The sequence below is a fragment of the Falco peregrinus genome, chromosome 4 (assembly GCF_023634155.1).
Source record: "Falco peregrinus isolate bFalPer1 chromosome 4, bFalPer1.pri, whole genome shotgun sequence".
NCBI classification, from domain to species: Eukaryota; Metazoa; Chordata; class Aves; order Falconiformes; family Falconidae; genus Falco; species Falco peregrinus.
Window position 1 is genome coordinate 35,279,154 of NC_073724.1, and position 12,379 is coordinate 35,291,532.

At 37.4% G+C, this 12,379-nt stretch overlaps 1 protein-coding gene across 1 annotated transcript in view; it reads left to right on the forward strand.

Moving 5' to 3' along the window:
• IL1RAPL1 (interleukin 1 receptor accessory protein like 1) overlaps nt 1–12,379 on the forward strand; it is a 766,315-nt gene that overhangs the window by 449,212 nt on the left and 304,724 nt on the right. The gene's annotated exons all lie outside the window — the stretch shown is intronic.

Here is a 12,379-nt window from a genome sequence, read left to right on the forward strand (position 1 = left end):
GTAGCTTTTTCTTTCCTATGTTTTTTCTGACTCTTTCATCCTGTAGCACTCTAATTCAGAAATGGTGTTGGTTGTGGAGGATAAGTGTTCAGAATGGGATTTAAATTATTTTTGTGATATTTAGTCATATTACTGTTTGTGAGGAGTGGGGATATAGTCCTTCCATGTCAGTTACTCCTCTGCAAAACAACATTTTTACACTTCATGGATGCTGACCAAACGTATCACAGAGTGTGAAACACTTGGCTGCCTTGGGTTGAGGTCACTGGCAAACACCTGAGTTGAAGACAGGTGGGATTTTGTGTCAGAATATGTGTAGTGGCAAGGTGCACCCTTCATGTGTTGGGTGAGGTCTTTTCTACTGGCGGCAGTGATCAGCTGTCATCGCTGTGACAGCATGTTGTTCATTATTCAAGATGAATGATTACCAAACATTTTTTGTGCTACGCTCTCTGTTTCTTGATTGGATTACTAGACTTCTTTCAGAGAAAAATGAAGAAAAAATAAATTTGAATTCTCTTGTTTGTTCTATGATGAGGCTTCCCTTTAAAGGGGGAAGATGGTTGTGTGAAAACATGCCTGAATTAGTGTAGTTACCAGATATTTGTGTGAACGTAATCTCACTTTACTAGATGTTTGCATATAGTGAATAAAAAAGGGGTAATTTTTTTAATGGTCAAATAGAACAGCTGTTTTGAAATCCAAACTGAATATTCATAGACTCTCTTCCTGCCTTATTTAACTGATTTGAGCTTTCAAAGTCTCGGAAGTTGTGCTAGAATTGTAACTAATAATCTTCCCATGTTTATACAACATGCAAACACACATATGGTACATATACACGCGCTGTCCTCATAATAACTAGATTTTGTTGACAAAAAGGGGATAGATGGTTTAATAAATATATCATTTGATGACTTTATTGCAATTTTATAAAAGGCACTGTTATAAAAATGTGTATGACATTTGCATTTATGTTTAATTGCTGCGAACATAAAAAGATAAGAGAGCCAAGAGAGCTTATTAAAACTGAAATGAGGGCAAGTGATAAAAGAATGATATTTTAGTGGTGCTGCACTCAGATCAGTAATTTTCCCCACAAAAACAATCTTATTCTTGGATTTTTTTGATGGAAAGACAGGATGTAACATTTATATAACCACTCTCATTTCTTTTGAGCTACACTTGATATGCCTGTATTTTAACTTGGGGGCCTGAGTAGCCCAGGGAAATTTCTGGAGAGTAATGTGACTTTTTCTCTGGCCTGAAGTAGTCCTTTTTCCTTTTTCCTTTCTTTCTCTTTTTTCCTTTTTCTTTCCTCTCTCAGCATAAACCAAGCTACATGTAGGGACTTTTGAGCCTCACCATGGCGTGCCTCATAGCCACATCTCTGAATTCCAACATGTCTGATAAGACATAGTAATTGAGAATTATGTTTGTGGATAGTCTTGAAAGGAATATTCCATAGTTTGAAATTTTAAACATTTAAAAGTTAGGAAATGCTAGTCTATACTAGGCATGTAAATGAGCTAAGTTCAGAGTGAAAAATAATGTATAATCATATAACTAATTACTGATCCATACTGTAAGTACACAGAAAGATAGAGCTAAAGATATGTAGTAATCATTTAAGTCAGAGCCTTTCTATTTTTTGCAGTAATGGCATCATAATCAAGGCAGTGCTTTTATAAATAATTCTGCACAAATTCTCCTGGTTTTAAAACACTACATATCTCTCTATATAAATGTGTATATGCTGCATGACACAATAGAGACTTCCCTCTGCTTCTGAATATCACATCTCATTTTACTGTCTGAAACCACCACAGATGATGTTTTTATGTAAGCCACAAGTCTAGCTGTGCAGAGAAACTACAGCAGGAAGCTTTCTTAGAGGAACCTGTTTGTGGCAAGAGGTGGTCTGTGCCTATTCTGGTTAGGCATTTCAGCAGATTGTGGTGAAATTCTGCTTTGTCAACAGAGTAAGCTCATTTCTGCCAAGTGTTCAGCACAGCCTTCAGTCACAAAGTAATGATGAGCTGTCACTGAACTTATATGGGAAGCAGAATGCCATCACACAGCTTTTCCCACAAAAAAAAAAAAAACAAAAAAAAACCCCAACTGTTCTCTGCAGGGAGATTCATAGATTCATAATTCCTAATATGAAGCTATATTAGCTTGCAGAAAAATTGAGAAAATCTGCTCAAATAAGTAAAATCTACCCAAACAAGACTTAAGGTTTTTGGGTTCAGTCTTGCTTCTCTGGAACTGACAGCTTAGAATTAATTTTAAAAAGGAGGAACAGTCTCCTAAAATTCAAGAACTTTCTGGGACTAGTTTATAAATACTGACAGCTGAAATAACCTCAAATATTTCTAACTGAATCAAACATACAGGGTATGGATTTTTCTTCAAATGTACATATTGTTTGAATAAATGTGTGTGATGATTCTCTGAAGGAACACCTTCCAAAAAACACAATTTGTGGAAATCAGTCATCCTAGTAGTTTTGTTTAGTTGGGTAGTCTGCAATGAGAAGCTGCAGGAATAAGGAATAGTCAAATATTCTATTTCTACTGAACCTCCATCTTGCTGTAACGAATAATACTCAGGTGCTAATAGTACTTATACGTACATTTTGGTTTTGTTTTATTATGTTTTTTGCGGTTTCCCAAGTTTACTGTGAAAGAGTAGTATCATTAACACTTATTGCAAAATAGCTGTAGAAACTAAAAAACAGAAATGAAGCCAAGAAAGCTATTTCCATACTGTTTTCCTACAAGTGATTTTTTATTGTGTGGAAACAGCTTGACATTTATAACTATTTTCTTTTCGTAATAGTAGACTGGGTTGCTGTCATGCTAAAGGTCTGTTGGGATAATACTGATGTTTATGAGAGCTATAATATGTTAAAATTAATTCTTCCTTTTATGTAGCAATATATTTGAAAATATTTTTGAGTTCTGGTCTTCTTACATAAAGCTGCTATGTTTCAGATGTTTTGACTATTACAAGGAATGAGCTTATATATTCCTTGATTCAAACATACATAAAATGTAGAAAACTTTTATTTATTGTTCCACTTTGGAAAACATATCTTTCATTTCTGAGGCCATTTACCTTCCAAGATACATATACTTGTGCATTTGATGTACTACAGCCATTGGTATTTTATAATGACCGGGATTCAAAAATAAGCTATTTTGAAAATGATTTAATATAATAACAGAGAAAACATCTAATTTTATGTGGCTCCTCAAAGAACATTGCAAAAAAATTCTTAAGGGCCAAATATTCTGTTAATGCATTTTACAATAACATATGATATTCTTGTCGCTAACACCAATGCATACATGTAAAAAGGAAAAGTATGCCTCTGTAGGTTGAAGACAGTAGGACTTCTGCTATTGATCTTAATAATAATGAAAATCCCTCATAAATTTCAACTAGCAGAAGGAAGCAGAATATAAGGCCTTCAGAATCATGTGCCTCAAAACATTTCTGTTGCATCTGTGCCTTGCACAGTTCAGTAAACCCCTTTCCTTGCATCTTTGCTTTGGTGTACTATAATTTGTGCTCTTATTCAAGATCTCAGCATTTCAGTGTTCCTTTTTATTTCAGTAATTGGAAACTGAAATATTTATGAGTTACTTTTCTCCTCCAAAAAAATAGGACAGAGAAAATATACAAAAATTTCCAGTATGATGGAGTAGTATCTGCTGTTCCATAATTACAATGGAAGATTACACATAACAAGACTTGTTAAAAAAAAAAACCACCCAAGTTGCTCAGAAAGAAACAGATTTTTCAGATTCTTTTTTATATATTCTCTCTCTCTCTCTCCTCACAGTACAATTTCTTGGTGACATTTATAATTATGCTATCCTGAAATGTTATCTGGTATTTTTGCTACTATTTTATATTTGCTTTGTTTGTAGTAGCTCCAAAGCTGTTATCTTAGAAGATAAATATTTCTGTTATTTTCTTAACCACTAAAACATATATTATTTGAGAATATGTAGAACCTGAGGAAGTTCTATTGATACATTATCTATATATTTATAATGTGATTCATAGTGATAAACAAACAGATTTTTGAAATAGAGTGCATGTAAATATGGTAGGTAAAAAGAAAATCATAACTTTCAGAGAGAAAACAGATAGAAGGAATACTACTGTGAAACTGGACATTAAGAAAACAGATGTATTTCAAGTGTCCTAGGAAGATGTAGAAAATTATTAGACATTCTGAGTACATTTGCTTTGTATTTTGGAAAGTTTCAGAAAATCATAAAACAACAGGATTACCAGAATATGATGCATTCAAAAGTCATTATGGTCACACTCACAAACTGTGACTATTTTTACCACAAGATGCCATTATTTGAAAGTCTTTAGATTAATTAGCATAGAAGGGACAGTGAAGATTTTATTGAAAAATAGAGATAAACCTCATGGGAGTTTTGTCCAAAGGAGTGACTAAGCCAGCAGAAGAGACCACTTAGAAAGATACACAAGGAAAGACCCAGCTGTAAAGCAAAGGGGACCTGGAAGACATTAGTGGCCTGTCAAGAATGTCACCGTCTCATCCCTGAGAACTGGTTGACAGTCTTCAGTTTTGACATAAATTTGCTGATACCTTGTCTGCTGTCATACATATAGTATCAAGTATAGACAGACTATTTAGTACCTAAAGATGATTATGAAAAACACAAAGGCTCAATGAGGGTCAGAGGAGCAGTGACGGGTGGGAAACACCCATGACCAGTCAGTGGAGAGCCACTCAGAGAAGTCACTTGGCGAGGTTCTTTCCTGGAAAGGCCTTCAGGCTGAAGGGTGGTTGGGATTTACTATGGGATGCAGGAAGAAAAATCATTTTTTGTTTATGTAAAAAATATTGCTGAATGAATTTTTGAAGAGATTCTGGTGATGCATTCCCCCTTTAGGGGAAGGACCACAGGTGGGAAAGAGGCTAAAGTATGTTGAGAACAAGTGTGGGAAAAGGATGGAGTAGAGGATAATAGACGAAGGGGTAGGGGGAAAAGGAGATAAAAGGCTGCCCACTGTAAATAGGCTGATGGTGAGTACACTTGTCTGAGCCCTGTAGTCTGCCCTATCTCATTAAAGGGCTTTTCTGTTTTCCATTGGTCTGTGCTGTCTATGCTAAGCAGGTGTTGGCACATGTTAGTGAACTTCAAACTGGCTTGGATGGTGAGCAGGATAAGATGTCTGAGCTCCAGCAGCTGGTGGGGGCTACGAACCTCACGTGCCAGCACCAACAGCTGGGGAGAGCAGTGGACCTGGGGCCAACTCCTGGACTGAATGTCTAAGGCCAGCTGCTGGAGGCACCCGTGTTGTCTGCATGTATATGTATATATTCCACCAGCTGACATCAGCTTGGTCAGCTGGAGGGGAGGAACTGGATGGGGCTAGCTCTGAACTTCAAGTTCCTGCGAGCACTGTGTGTAGGTGTCCGTGTGACTGGCCATGTGTGTGTGTGTGTCCAAGCATGTGTGTGCATGCATGTGTGTGTGCACACTCGTCTACGGGGTACGTATGCTTAGCCTGGCTGCTGGCTGAACCTGGTGCTCAGAGCTGCAGCATCTTCTCATCTGTCTGCTTACTGGATTCAGCTGCTTCTAACAAAGACATCAAGAGTGCAAGCAGAAGTCATGTTTCTGAACAAATGGCAAGAAAATAGCTGTCTAACCCAAATTGTTCTGAATGTTAAAATACTTGCAAAAGAATTCATCTATGAAAGGTGTGACAAAATGTTTAATCAATACAGGACTTTGCAGGTTCTCTTTGTTCTTTCCCAATCTGAAGAAAAAAATTGTGACTGAAATAGATTTCAGAAAGAAAAAATACAAAACAAAGAATGTGGTACATAAATGAAATATAGGTTAAATATTCATTCAGAAGGAGTTTATGTATTCATTCAATTTTCTACCAATTATACAAACTGATGGCACGGTTTTGAGCCATAATGTATTTATAAACTGAACTAAACTGTGTTATACAGCTATTCCTATATTTAGATTGTGAGGAATTTGGGGGTGAAGCCAGGTCACAAAGAACAGCAGATGATTAAGCTGGCAGCACCAGCCTAGCTGGAAGCTGTGTCCTGCTACAGAAGGAAGCAGCCAGACAAGTCAAAGTACAAATTCTGCATTTCTGACAAATTAAGTAGACTTCTCTGTGAGACCACCACCAAGAAACAAATACGTGAGAGGTCTCTGCTACTGTCCTTCACATATCTGTGCTGAAAGGCGCTGTACAAAGACACTGATGCATAAAGGTTGGGCCAGGGTCCAAGTGAAAAAGCATAGCCAGTGACTTTCAATAATCTGAAATGCATTTAGACTTGTTCAGTTTAACTTTTATGTTTGAGGTGTGAATTATAATGTGTAAAGCAAAACTAATTTTTGCCATACTAAAATGGCTTACATAGGCATGCTTTAGCTAGGTAAAATTATTAAACACTGTCTGTGTAGAAATGCTTTCACACGTCCATATTGTCACTGTTCACATGGCTTTGGCTTTTCATGTCTGGATATTTTAGATGATTCATACTTCTGAGGATGAGAAGTAGCAGCAAGCTTGAAAACTAAATCAGGAAATGGAAGTATACAGTTAGTGGTGTCTGGCACCTGGCTGTGCCTTATCCTCATACCTGTGTTCACTGCCGCATCTGAAGCCTCCGTAATCTCTTCATTTTTTACCTCAGAGTTATTTACCTTGGTGGCTGATAATATGAGACAAAGAATAGTATGGTTTCATATATTTGAAACTTGAGGCTCTGCTGAATTCTCAAATGTAACACGTTCTGCTTGGGGCTGGTCACTGGAGATAGAAACCTGGCATTGAGAGAAGTGAAGGTGCGCAGCTGTTGGGTTTTACATCATGTTAAGATGATCAGGAAAACAAGAATGAATGTATTTGGAGATACTGCAGAAGAAGGGGATTACTTATTCATTAACGTGGTGTCTCAATTCACTTGTGCTTTAAGAGCCTTGCAACAAACAGTGTGCCCCTCTGGCTGTCCTAGCTGCTTCAAGAAATTAGTTCCAAGGGATCCTTGAATAACATTTACCTAAAAAGGCTCATGGAGCTCTGTCTTCTTCTCTGTGAAGCTGATAATTTTTCTATGCTTTCCTTTGAACATGTGGACATAAATATGGCTTTTAGTACATTTAAGGGCAGACAGGGAGACTGGAAAGAAGCTTTGGAGTCTGCACTGAGAACTAACACTTTCAACACTCTCCAGAGTAGGTAGCTGGGGTGTGTGAAAGTGCTTGCTTGCTTCTATTTGGTTTTAGGGATGCTGTTGTTATGAACATGGTGTGAATACAATTTCTATCCTGGTTTCGGTTGCTTGAGCTTCCATAACTCATCTTAAGCAACAGCCTGAAGCAGATCAGGACCACCTTTTAAAGCTCAAAATTAGAGTGAACTGAAAATATTTATTGTGTCAATGCAGATCACACTAAGGGAATTTTGGAAACTATTTTGTGGTAAAGCTGTTCATATGAACAAAGCCAAAACCAGCTAATAAATAATTTTCCCATGTACTTTATGGTCCTTGGGTGAAAGACACATCCAAATTGTATTATATTACTTTGTTCATCAATCTGTTTCTTCAAATCCTGTTCTCTTTTCAACATGGAAATTTCTTAATCTGGAATTCAGGACTTGCCCTGAGGTATTCAGTTGTATAAATTTCACCAAGTTCTTGCACATTTCTAACGTTCTGCTTTGGTAGCAGGTTAAGCATTGCCAAAGACCGACTTATCTGCAGTGGTACTTTCTTTTAAGTTCTAGTTCAATATGCATACAGCAAGGCTCTTACATTCATCTGTGGGATGTCATACTACTTGAAAGACCTCTCTAATTCTACTTCTGGTAGAGAAGACTGACTGATTTCAGACTTGTTTCTTCATAGGAAAATAGGTATAAACCAAGAATAACTAAAACTGTTTAACAAATGTAACAGTCATAAGTATTTTAATAATTTACTTTTTAAGTTGAGACTTGTAATCCAATTTCTTTTGAGAATTTCCAGGAGTCTGGAGAAGTGGCATCAGTATGCTAGGAAAAAGTTAGCCTTGAAGCAGTAACCTAACAAATGTGATGATTTTTCTCTTTTTTAGTGTCTGCTTTCAAAGCATGTCATACCTATTCCCATTTTGACTGGGTAGATATTGGAAAGAGTTACAATTTCAGAGGAATTTTATTCATGTGCAAATGTCATTCTTCTAATATCAGTCATATATATTATAATTATTGGCTATCTCTGTCCATATCTACCTTTAATGACTAACTGATAATGGAACGTGAGAAACCTCTATTCAGAAAAAAACACACTCATACAGAGCTAGCAAGAGATACATATCTAATCACTCAGAAACAGGACAGAAACCTTCAAGGAATATTTTTTATGCAGCTGCTTAACAGCTGAACAAAATTGTTTAACTGGGCATGTGAGACTGAATGACAGGATCTGTCCTCCTCTAGCTCTAGTTGAGAACTGTAGGTTGCATTTGTGCTAATTCATCAAGCAAAGAAAAGGAAAAAGAGAAAAGGCATTCCACAACTTTGTTTCCAATAATGCTTTTAGTTTTAGTGCTATAAAAGAAAGTGGATTGCATTTGCAAAAGGGATGATTTGATGGTAAAGATGTTCCAGTATTTGGTGACCTTCTGAGTCATCAGGATGTAGTAACAGTTGTTCCTGAATGCAGAACTCTGCGTAGGCACAGCTGCTTGGGCACAGACAGTTGCACTAAATGTTAGATGTAATTTTAAGGGTCTCTGGCTTCAATAAGTAACCATTACCGTGCTGCCCCCGCCCCCCCCCCCCCCCCCCCCCTTCTCATACCAGCTGGTTTTTTTTCTGTTCCTTTTATATAAATCCTTGGGAAAAATATTTTCGTTTAACAGTTCCCATCAACCCACTGCCAGTAAAAAAGCCCCTAGAAAACAGATGTTCCATGAATAACAACCTATGCAGCTTTGTAGAAGAGGACCTGGAGGTCCTGGTGGAAACCAATTTGAACGTAAGCCAGCAATGTGCCCTTGCAAAGGCAACTAATGACAGTCTGGGCTGCATTAGTCAAAGTATTGCCAGCAGATTGAGGGAGGTGATCTTTCCCCTCTACTCAGCACTGGTGAGGCCATACCTGGAGTACAGTGTCCAGTTTCAGGCTCCCTTGAGAAAGTCCAATACATTTCTCCTACGAACAGCGGCTAAGAGTCATGGGGCTTCTCAGCCTAGGGAAGAGAAGGTGCAGGGGGGATCTCATCAATGTAGTTGCATATCTGAAGGAAGGGTGCAAAGAAGCTCCTTTCAGTGTTGCCTGGTGACAGAACCAGAGCCAATGGACCCAAACTGAAATACAGAAGGTTCTCTCTGAACACCAGTAATCATGTTTTTTTACTGTGTCATTGACTAAGCACTAGCACAGGTTGCCCAGGGAGGTTTCGGAGTCTCCATCCTTGGTGATATTCAAAATACATCTGGACATGTTCCTGGGCAAGCAGCTCTAGGTGACCCTGCTTGAGAAGGAGGGTTGGACCAGCTGACCTCCAGAGGTCCCTTCCAACCTCAACCATTTTGTTATTCTGTGATTTGTAAGTTAAAGTAATGGGAGGAATAATAAAACTCTGTTAACTTATTTTCCAAAGAAGCCATAGTACTGCATTTCTGCTATTCTGGCATTATGGTGCTGAGCAAGGCATAAAATTTACTCTTTTTCATGATCATTGGTTCCCAAGAAAAAGCAAGCGCAATAATCTCCTGAACTATGAGGAGACAGTCTACCTAGAAGCGTTTCATGCTAAGGTATTATCTCCCTACTGCAGTTGTAGAAAGCTAAAGGGATTTTCTTCTCTAAGGGTATACTTGCACAGCTCTTCATAGTTCTGTCTCCTTTGGGTATATACATTGATCTGCTGCAGAGAAAACATTTAGTACCATTCTGACATGTCTCCATTTTAGCACTTTATGACTCACTGGCCCAAAATTTCTTCACTAACAATCCTGGAAAACCTCACTGAAACGAGTAGCTAATCCAGCACTAAATTTGTAAGTAGCACTAAAATATTAAATGTACTATTAAATTCAGAGTAATGGTAATCCATATTGTACTCAGCCTATATACTCTTGTGCATTAAAATGTGGGGTTTTTTGATTGATTGTTATCCTTTTTAACCACCTTTAACATTTTTACCTGCAATCTGTATGTAAGTGCTATTCTCTGAAGGAGTTCACACACCTGTTATTTTAATAGAAAGTTGTTGGAAAACTTGGGCTTTACTCACAGTGCATAACATCTAGGTATAGCATTATTATGCTTTAAAACCTTTATATGATTACTTTCTTAAATCACATACTCTTTCTGAATAGTTTTAAAATTACTGGAATCCCTGATATACCCATATGACTGATTGATACATATATGTATTTATAGACACATAGAGTATAGGAATATATTTTGCAAGAATATAAGAGCTTTCTTTTAAACTTATTAAAAAAAAGCTTTAACTTCAAATAAAATGTGTTTAGGTATATATTTCTATACTGTAGCAGTACAGAGTTACACTATAGGAATATTTAGATATTCCGGTACTGTAAGAGTCTAGATTTTTATTTTTATTTTTAATTTATATGAAGGATACTTTAATTGTAAAAAAAATATTTTATGGGGAAATTAGTTAATTCTATGCAATTTTGCTTTCCATGTACTTAGCAGTGCAATTTCTTAATGAAGATTGTTGTCATAATTTTGTTCAAGTATTTTGTACTAAGAAAGTGAGATTTTATTACAATGTGGAAATCAATGTCAGATTGATTCCAGTTCTCACAATGTGCTAAGTTTCACTTATGCTTTAAAAAAGAAAGAAATCATACGGAAAAGTCAATAACGTAAAAGTGTACACACGTATATTTTTTCCTACTTAGTCACAAAAGAAGCTTTAAGGTATCATAAGGATGAGCAAATTAAATTCCCTTTCTAAAGGCTAATTTGTATTTCATTTTTATTGTCCAGAACATCAATGAAAGGCTTTTCACATCACTCAGTATCTCTCTAACACAAGGAAAGCATTATTCTAACGCAGTTAGACTACGTACTTTGACATTCTTTTCTGGCAGGGTTGGAAAGGAGGGGAAACTTGGGATGGCAGCATATGCCAGCTGTGTCAGAAGAAGATAAAATGTGAAAGTGTTGGTTTCCAAGGATGGAAGTGGGCACTAAAATCGAGCAATATTTTCTGGTGTGACTAATTCAAACATATTAAAACAAGTATCTTGCAGAGCATTGATATTCAAATAATCCTGGAGGCTCATCTGCAGTGGGTTATTTCATAGTATCATGCACATAATTAGGTGACCCTTGAGGGAAGAAATCAGCGCTTATGTAATTCAACTGAGGTCAAAAGCAGTTTTCAAACTGGGTTGGCCCCCCAGGGTGTGGAAGCAGAGGATAATTTCTAAGGCACAGAGGAAAATTCCAGCTGGCTTCTGTCCACCTCCCTCCACTTTTCTTCTCTCTTCTCCCACTCCTGCAGCACTGCCCCAGTACTTGCTGCTCTGTTGGCTCTGGAAGCTTTGTGGAAAAAACAGTCTGTGATTTCAGCTATCAGAGCCAGGGAGTGTGGGAAGCAGCCATCCCAGAGTTTGGGGGAAAGAAAAAACAACAATAACAAAAGGGAACCTTGCATAGAAGGTTTGAAAGGTTCTATCCTGAACAAATGGTCCAGAAGCCAGAAGCTGACGGCATCAGACCCTGCCACCAAGGGGACCTCACTGCATGGCAGCAATTGTGGCTGCAGTAGGGTATGCTGGCCTTCCTCCCTCCCCATGCGACCCAAGGCCTCAGGCATGTCCTCAGACAACCCTGCTGCTATCTAAAGGCTTTAAATTTTTTTTTTATGTGTGAAAGTTTTAAAGCTCACAAAGAGCCCTTGGAGCCACTGGCCAAGAGCACAAGTAGCTTATCAATAACATGTTTTTCTTTTTCTCTTGAATGAATGATTTTCTTTCCAGCTCTCAGGCATCTAAATAACAGAAGTTACTTGGACTGAAAAAGGACTGAATTGTGTCTGCAAAAACATGAAAAAACTAATTAATGAAGTCAACAAAAGTTTTCCTCTGAAATGGGATGGACCATTTATAGAAAGTGAATATTGACGTCAGTGGCCAAGTTTACTTATTAAAATGTAAAATACTGTGAAGAAAAGACATTTCTCAGACTTTCTTTTTTAATGTCAGTTTAGGAGGAGTTGGAAATAAAGTTACTTTCCCAACTCAGCTTGTGTTATAACGGGAAAGAGATTTTTTCTCTTCCTGTTTGCTCTCCAGTTGGTTTACCCTGGTAAAT